General features: G+C 37.1%; 1 protein-coding gene and 1 non-coding gene across 2 annotated transcripts in view; both read right to left on the reverse strand.

Moving 5' to 3' along the window:
* Positions 1 to 7,997, reverse strand: part of LOC106873374 (neuronal calcium sensor 2) — a 160,549-nt gene that overhangs the window by 75,900 nt on the left and 76,652 nt on the right. The window lies entirely within an intron of this gene.
* Positions 112 to 218, reverse strand: LOC128248423 (U6 spliceosomal RNA). The gene has a single exon (XR_008264665.1). It is a non-coding gene; the product is annotated as a U6 spliceosomal RNA (small nuclear RNA).

Raw genomic sequence — 7,997 nt, forward strand, 5'->3', positions numbered from 1 at the left:
TATATATATATATATATATATATATATATATATATATATACACACACATATCTTTTACCTTTTACTTGTTAAAGTCATTTGTCTGCAGCCATGCCGCGGCACCGCCTTGATTGAAAGATGGAACGTCTCACGAATTTGCCTGTCATTCATGCGCAGGAGATATGATAATCTTTTCTATATCGTTCCAATTTTTGCATATGTAATGCTGAAGCTAGTACACACACACACACATGGTTTACTTGTTTCAGCCGTTGAACTGTGGGATTATTAGAGCCCTGTCTTGAAGGGTTTAGTCGACTAAATCGATCTTGGTACTTATTTTCTAAGTTAGGTACTTATTCGATCTGATATCTTTTGCCGAACCGTTAAGTTACTGGGATATAAATAAACCAACTACAGACTTCATTCAGCTTCTGTCTACCAAAGCTCCACACAATACCTTGATCGGCCCCAGGCTCTAGTAGAAGACACTTGCCCAAGGTAACACGAAGTGGGACTGGACTCGGGACCATGTGGTTAGGAAGCAGTCTTCATACCACGCAGTAAAACGAGCGTACATTTGTTTGAATTCCCGTAGCTTAACGGTTTAGTCAGAGTGGCCATTTGAAAAATACCTGATTTAAAATAATCAAGTACTGGAATGTATTTCATCGACTAGACTCTTGAAAGCAGTGCAGCAGTACGGCTGCAGTGGAATGCCTGAGACATGTAAAAGAACTGAAAATAGATAAATAAATAAATAAATATACGGACAGTAGTGAAACGAAAAGATATTTATTATGAACATAAGTAGGTGGTGACGTAGCAATGAAAAATCCTGACCGACATTTTGACACAGCGCACAGAAAATATGAGGATTTGCCATAGATATTTGACAGCGAAATAGGACGGGTTTAAAAATAATAATTGTTTGTAGTTTTACATTTGAAATGTTTATACTGATGTTTGTCAATATTTATCAAATTTAAGTCTCCTTTTAAGATAATAATCCGGTGTCTTTCGTTATTATTTTTGCTGTCAAAACAATGTATAAATAGTAAAATGAACATACATACATACATACATATATATATAAAGAGAGAGAGAGAGAGAGAGAGAGAGAGAGAGAGAGAGAGAGAGAGAGAGAGAGAGAGAGAGAGAGAGAGAGAGAGAGACATGTATGTACATACGGATGCAAAATCATGCACATATAAAATAAGAGCTGTAAGTTCGTTTCCCACGCGTACTAAAGCTATTTTATTCCGTTTAGAGGGATTGTTTGACCTACTATGAGACTGTTTTCTATCGTCAATATACGAACTAAATTTAAGACGTCGGGATGACAGAAACGTCAGCACGCCAGGCGAAATGCTGAGCGGTATTTCATCTGTCTCTGAGTTCAAATTCCGCCGAGGTCGACTTTGCCTTTTATCTTTTTGGGGTCGATAAATTAAGTACCAGTTGCGTACTGGAGTTAATCTAATCGACTAGTCCTCTGCCCCAAAATTTTGAGCCTTGTGCCTAGAATAGAAAAGAATATACGGACTAAATTTTCGCTCGCCACCTTTTTCTAATCCGCCTATGGTTCGTACTTGTTTTCACATAAAATGTAATATTGCTTCTGAGATTCGAACATCGCTTCTGCTATAAAGCGTATATTTGTCCTAACCACTGCACCAAAGTGATACCGCATCTTTTGACTATCTACATTGATAGGCTTTAAGTATATATGTTGACATACGATTGTCTTGTGAATGGGGGTGTAAGTCCACTCCGTATCAGGCTATAGCATTATACTCTGAGATGTGAAAAGTTGCAACATCGCCTGCATCATTCTCAAATATACACTCACCGGTAGAATAAGCCGATAGGCGAAAATTGAAGTTCTAGTTAACTTGATATTCACGATAAATTTGTCTACTCTCAGTATGGTGTCGCACCATCAGTAGATGTTTATTCTTAGACAACATAGTTTTCACGAATACAGTATATATACAATCATTATCTATCTATCTATCTATCTATCTATCTATCTATCTATCTATCTATCTATCTATCTATCTACCTATCTGTCTATCTATCTATCTGTCCGTCTGTACACATACATAAGTAAATGAAATATACATATATATGTATATACATCCATACACAAAAATATGTATGTAGGTGCGTTTTCTGCATAAATATGTATATGTATATAATATAATATCATGTGTGTGTGTGTGTGTGTATTCATATACATACGCACACACATATAAAAACACATGAACATACACAAATACATACTGATGTCTATATACATGTATATATATATATAGCCGCGCTGTTAAGAGCCACGCTACAATATTGTGATATATTGTGTTCGAGAAATGGTGACGTTAATTCAGATAAAATGGAAAGACACTGACACTTTTACACACATACACAAATACGTACACACGTATAAAAATACATATACACGCACACGCACACGCACATAAACAGATTACACACATATAAATATATTCTTAGTAGCCTAAATAATTGTACTCGCATGAAACTATGATTAGGTATGCTGTGATTCGTCGCCTTTGCACAAATTACGATGTATTTTGCACAGACGCATGCACATACACACAGACGCGTATGTACACATGCACACACACCCACGTACATACGCACGCACGCACACACGCATGCACGCACGCACACACACACACACACACACACACACACACACACACACACACACACACACACACACACACACACACACACACACACACACACACACACACATTCAGAGACTCATATATCATAATTTAAAGAAACAATTTCGGTGACCATTAATCAAATATCTTGTCAAAATATTAATTAGACAAAATCTAGGTTATAAGTTGTATACTCCTATCATTCTCTCTCGTTGCATCTCTTCCTTCTCCTCGATCATTTCCTCCTCCTCCTGCTCTTTTTCTCCCCCCGCCTCTCTCTGTCTTCAGAACTATGAATACCCGCACGTGTAGATGCACAAAATCCTTTGCCATTTTAAATCACGTCGCCGTATGTCATTGTGTTAATTTTAAAGGGAGTCGGTTGGGGTTAATGACATATTTGGTAGACTGCCAGAGAAAATTTACTGTTATTCTAAGTCTGGTTTCTTTATGTTCTGAGTTCAAATTCTACCAGGTTTCAATTTATCTGTCACTCTTCAACGGTAAATAAAATATCTAAATACCATACAGATTTAATCGCTTATATCCCTCACACAGATGTGAAGTATAGTACCTAAGTTGTAAATAATCATTAGTAGTAGTAGTAAAAAGAAGGTGCTGAACTGGCAGAATCCTTAGAACATCGGGCAAAATGCTTCTAACCATTCCCTCTGTCTTTATGTTCCGAGTTCAAATTCCGCAGAGGTCAACTTTTCTTTCCATTATTTCGGGGTCGATAAAATAAGTACCAGTCGTTGTAATCGATTAATCCCTCCCCCAAATTTCGTGCCTTGTGCTTATAGTAGAAAGTGGTTAGGAAGAAAGCTTTTTACCACACAGCATCGTCTGCACCTATTTGCATCATTTGGTCACCTATTTGTATCAGTTAACTACGGTAGAAGTTGAATAATATTCTTAAGGTCGCAATTTACTCACACGTAGCATCTTCAGATAAGGAGACTTTTAATATATGTCACCGGCGTCATTGAGGTAAGGAAAAAAATATCAACGACACCGCTATTTGACACATTATTAAGTAGCATAATAGCATAATGGATTACATGGTAAATATGAGCAGCAGAAATAATATTCTTAAGATTATAAACCTGGAAAATTACAGGACAGGTTATCACACTTAGAAAAGTTCAGAGCAATTTATTACAACTGGTAAAGTACAGAACAAGAAAATTTTTGCTTAAAATATTGCAGCTAAGGATAACATTTCAAATAAAATATTTAGATCTAGAAAATATTAGCTTTTATTAAAACTAAAAATTTTATTATAAGTTATTACTTCCGTTTGGTATTGAATATTTTTAAAGTGCAAAAAATATTTTAATTGAATTATTTTTTAAATTTTTAATAGAAGTAACAAGTAATAACAAATAGAAGTAATAACTTGTAGTAAAATTTTTAGTTTTAATAAAAACTAATGTTTATTGAATCTAAATATTTTATTTGAAATTTTATCATTGGTACAACGCCTTTGCTTCTGTGTATGTGCGATTACCTCAGATCTGATGTTAAATAGCAACAAAAACAACGAAACCGATTTTCTTTTCGTTTTTATCCAAGGACGAAAGACCTTGACTTCAATTCGCTGCGTATAAAATGTTGTACATATATTCAGTCTAATTCCAAAGATATGCTGTTTATAGCATATATAATTCAGTACACATTGATGTACTGAATTGGAAATTCAACAAGATAAAGTTACTGAAACCAGATCAACATGAGCGCTTGGAACTTTCTGGAAGGCAGCCGACAGCAAAACAGAATTTCTAAATTCTGAGCAGTACTAATATGTTAGCATAGCAAAGCATGCGGATAACAAACTAAACGTTTAGCAATTAAGTGTGAAAGTTTCGTATTCATGCATGCAGACTTAAGTTGAGGTTAAAGATAAATGGAAAGAAGCGTTATGGCAAGGTGGTTATGAAATTCAGTTTTCAAGTTCTTGGATGTAAGGTTCGTTCTCAGGATGTGGAAGCTTTTGTAAGTGACTTCGAAAATAGCTTCAGTTCGACTGAAGCTTTGTGAATGAAGTATTATGATAGATGGAAATGTGTGCAAGCCTGTAGGAATCGTTCCTGTTCTGTGGGGTTTATCTTTTGTTCTTTTTTGACACATCAGTGACTAAGATGCCACACTGAGAATGTGCCAAATCATCGTCATCACCAAGTCATCGTCATCCCCAAGTGAACGTCATCGCCAGGTCTTCACCAGAGAGAAAAATATCCCCAACTAAATATAGGTAATAAAAAAAAAACAAAAAGCAATAACTGAAATATTTGTTAATTATTCTTGTATTGTATTACTTGTTTCAGCCATTGGTCTGCGGCCACACTGGAGCACTGCTTTCAAGGGATTGGTCAAACAAATCGACCTCAGTTTGATAACTACTCTATCATTCTTTGCTGAACCGCTAGGTCAGTGAGATGTTCGGGACTATATTGAATGACACTTATCCAAGGTACCACACAGTGTGATTGAACTTGAAGCCACGTAGTTACGAAGTGTACTTCTTAATAATACAGCCAAGTCTGCGACTGAAGCATCACCATAAAATAGCAACAGTAGAAACAGTTGTTACGAGATACGAACTCCTAACGGTCTACCACGTTATCTATCAATTTAGAACATTCGTATTTAGTTGAGTTTCAGGATGTGTTCAAAATTATTCCGGCTGTCAAAAATTCCAACAACTAAATTTAAGTACAACCACTTTGACCTACATAACAGCAGAAACAAGTGGAAAATAAAATCAAATAAACAAGCAAACACAACACGAAAACCTTGACATCCGATACTGAGAATCATTTGAAAATTCATCCGTCTGTTTGGAACAACAACAAAAAGTATATCTGAATAGACTATAATTGGTTACATAGATTTCGGTTGTGTTTTAATATCCAGTAAGCGCTTCGTTTATATTTATACTAGTAATGATAGTTGGTTTTTACTGAAAATGATTGAACGTCGTACCATCTCATTTCCTCTAATTAAAAATTTGGCACTGAGCTTAATTATAAAACATTATTAACGGAGGAATCTTAATGTAGGCGTTCTACTTTCTATAACTACCATATCTACCCTCAAATTTTACTCCATCGTCTTCAGAACGTATTAAAAAAATGAAGACATGGAGTAATATAGTCAGTCTTAGATTTACAACTCACCTCGATGTCCAGTCCTTGTAGTATAGAGACTTGCGTGTCTCAATGACAATGGGGGCTATGCCTACGGAGCGTTAGCTCCTGGCGGGGACTCCCTTGCTCAACAAGTCAAAGGACGGAGGATAAACTAACATAAACTATGTTTTATCTTTTACTTGTTTCAGTCATTTGACTGCGGTCATGCTGGGTTTTAGTCGAACAAATCGACACTAGGACTTATTTTTTCAAGCCTTGTACTAATTCTATCGGTCTCTCTTGCCAAACCGCTAAGTTACGGCGATGTAAACACATCACCACTGGTTGTTAAGCGGTGGTGGGGGATATAAATACACAGAGACACACAGTCATAGATATATACATGCATACGGCTTCTTTTAGTTTCCGTTCACCAAATATACTCACAAAGCTTTGGTCGGCCCGATGCTATAGTGTAAGACACTTGCCCAAGGTGCCACGCAGTGGGACTGAACTCGGAAACATGTGGTTGAAAAGCAAGCTTCTTACCACACAGCCACGCCTCCGCCTATGGTATATGCAGTCTCGTCTACCCAGAAGAAAAAGTAGGTTTGCGTACAGCCAACACCCCTACCTAGAGAAAGCAAAGTTACAGAAGCATCGATGACAATTCAAAGCCAAGACCTGAGATACAAAGGCCTTCCCTCAGGAATCACATGAGATGGCGCGGCAAAATCCGATAGGAAACCAATATTTTGCACTACGCGTTAGACCAGAACCTGGAAACCACAAAAGAAATGAACGAGAGGACATTCTGAAAATCGATACTGAATCAGAGGTGACAAAGCAGGGATCCAATTGGAGAGAAGAAAAAAGAGCCCAGAGCTGAGACCATTGGAGAAAAATTGTGATAACCTATGCTCCATCGGGAGCAAATTGCTTAAGTAGATACACATTAAATGATAAACGGCAGGGTGGTTATGAATTGAATGTTGATGATCATAAATCTGTTCAGTCAGAGCTGATCTGGAGCTAAGTAAAACAACAAGGCATGAATCATTATCTGCTTAGGAGACATTAGCACGCATCAGTAAATGAATTGTTCGCTGATTTCTGCAAACAAGAACGCGTGCACTTATTAAATACATCGGTCCGAGAGAGTAGTTACGAGTGAGGAGAGACACAACCAGGTGGAAAAAACCACGGTGTCTCAAATAATTTGCTTGCTGATTCCTCTAAACAACTGCAGGCGCTTTTGTTAGATTCATCGGTCAAGCGGAGGAGCTTCGACTGAGGAGACACGCAATGAGGTAGAAACACCGTCATGTTTCGATACCTCCTTACACCGATGAATCACGGGGAGGTGGTGTTCTACTTTGACGAAAAACAACATCGATCAGATATCCAAAGACGAATCTGCCAGGACTTATTAAGAACGAACGTGAATATTATGATTATCGGGGAAAACATTTACTCAAATTCTATTCCCTAATGTTCTTTTTCACTCCTTGAAAATTCTCACGTTTCCTGTCATTGTAAACAACAATAACTGTTACAGTTTACAAGTAATGTGACTTGTAAACCGGAGGAAATTACACTTGACGATAAGGTCAAACTAGCGATCTAAGTTCGAGTAAAGTTTATACTACTGCTGCTATTACTACTACTACTACTACTACTACTACTACTACTACTACTACTACTACTACTACTTGTTACTGTTTCATTATTTGTGTGTGTGCGTGTGTGTTGTGTATGTATGTATGTGTATATATATCCTTTTAATTGCTTCAGTTATTTGAGTGCGGCCATACTGGAGCACCGCATTTAGTCGAACAAGTCGACCCCAGAACTTATTCTCTGTGAGCGTAGTACTTATTCTATCGGTTTCTTTTGCCGAACCGCTAGTTTACGGGGAGGTAAACGCACCAACATCGGTTGTCAAGTGATGGTAGGGCAATAAAGACAGGCACACAAACACACACAAACATACACACAACAATACGCACACACACACACACGCATATAGGTTTGGTTGACGAGTTAAGAAAATAATTGAGATTCAGTTGAATTAGGTACTTAAGTTGATGCACCAAAAATTAGTGCGGTATTATCCGTACAACTCAAAATAAGGTGAATAAAATCAAAATAAGCAACACCTCTGGATAACCTGTTGCTTATTTTTATTATATATATA

This window comes from Octopus bimaculoides, chromosome 7 (genome assembly GCF_001194135.2).
Source record: "Octopus bimaculoides isolate UCB-OBI-ISO-001 chromosome 7, ASM119413v2, whole genome shotgun sequence".
In the NCBI taxonomy this organism is placed as follows: domain Eukaryota; kingdom Metazoa; phylum Mollusca; class Cephalopoda; order Octopoda; family Octopodidae; genus Octopus; species Octopus bimaculoides.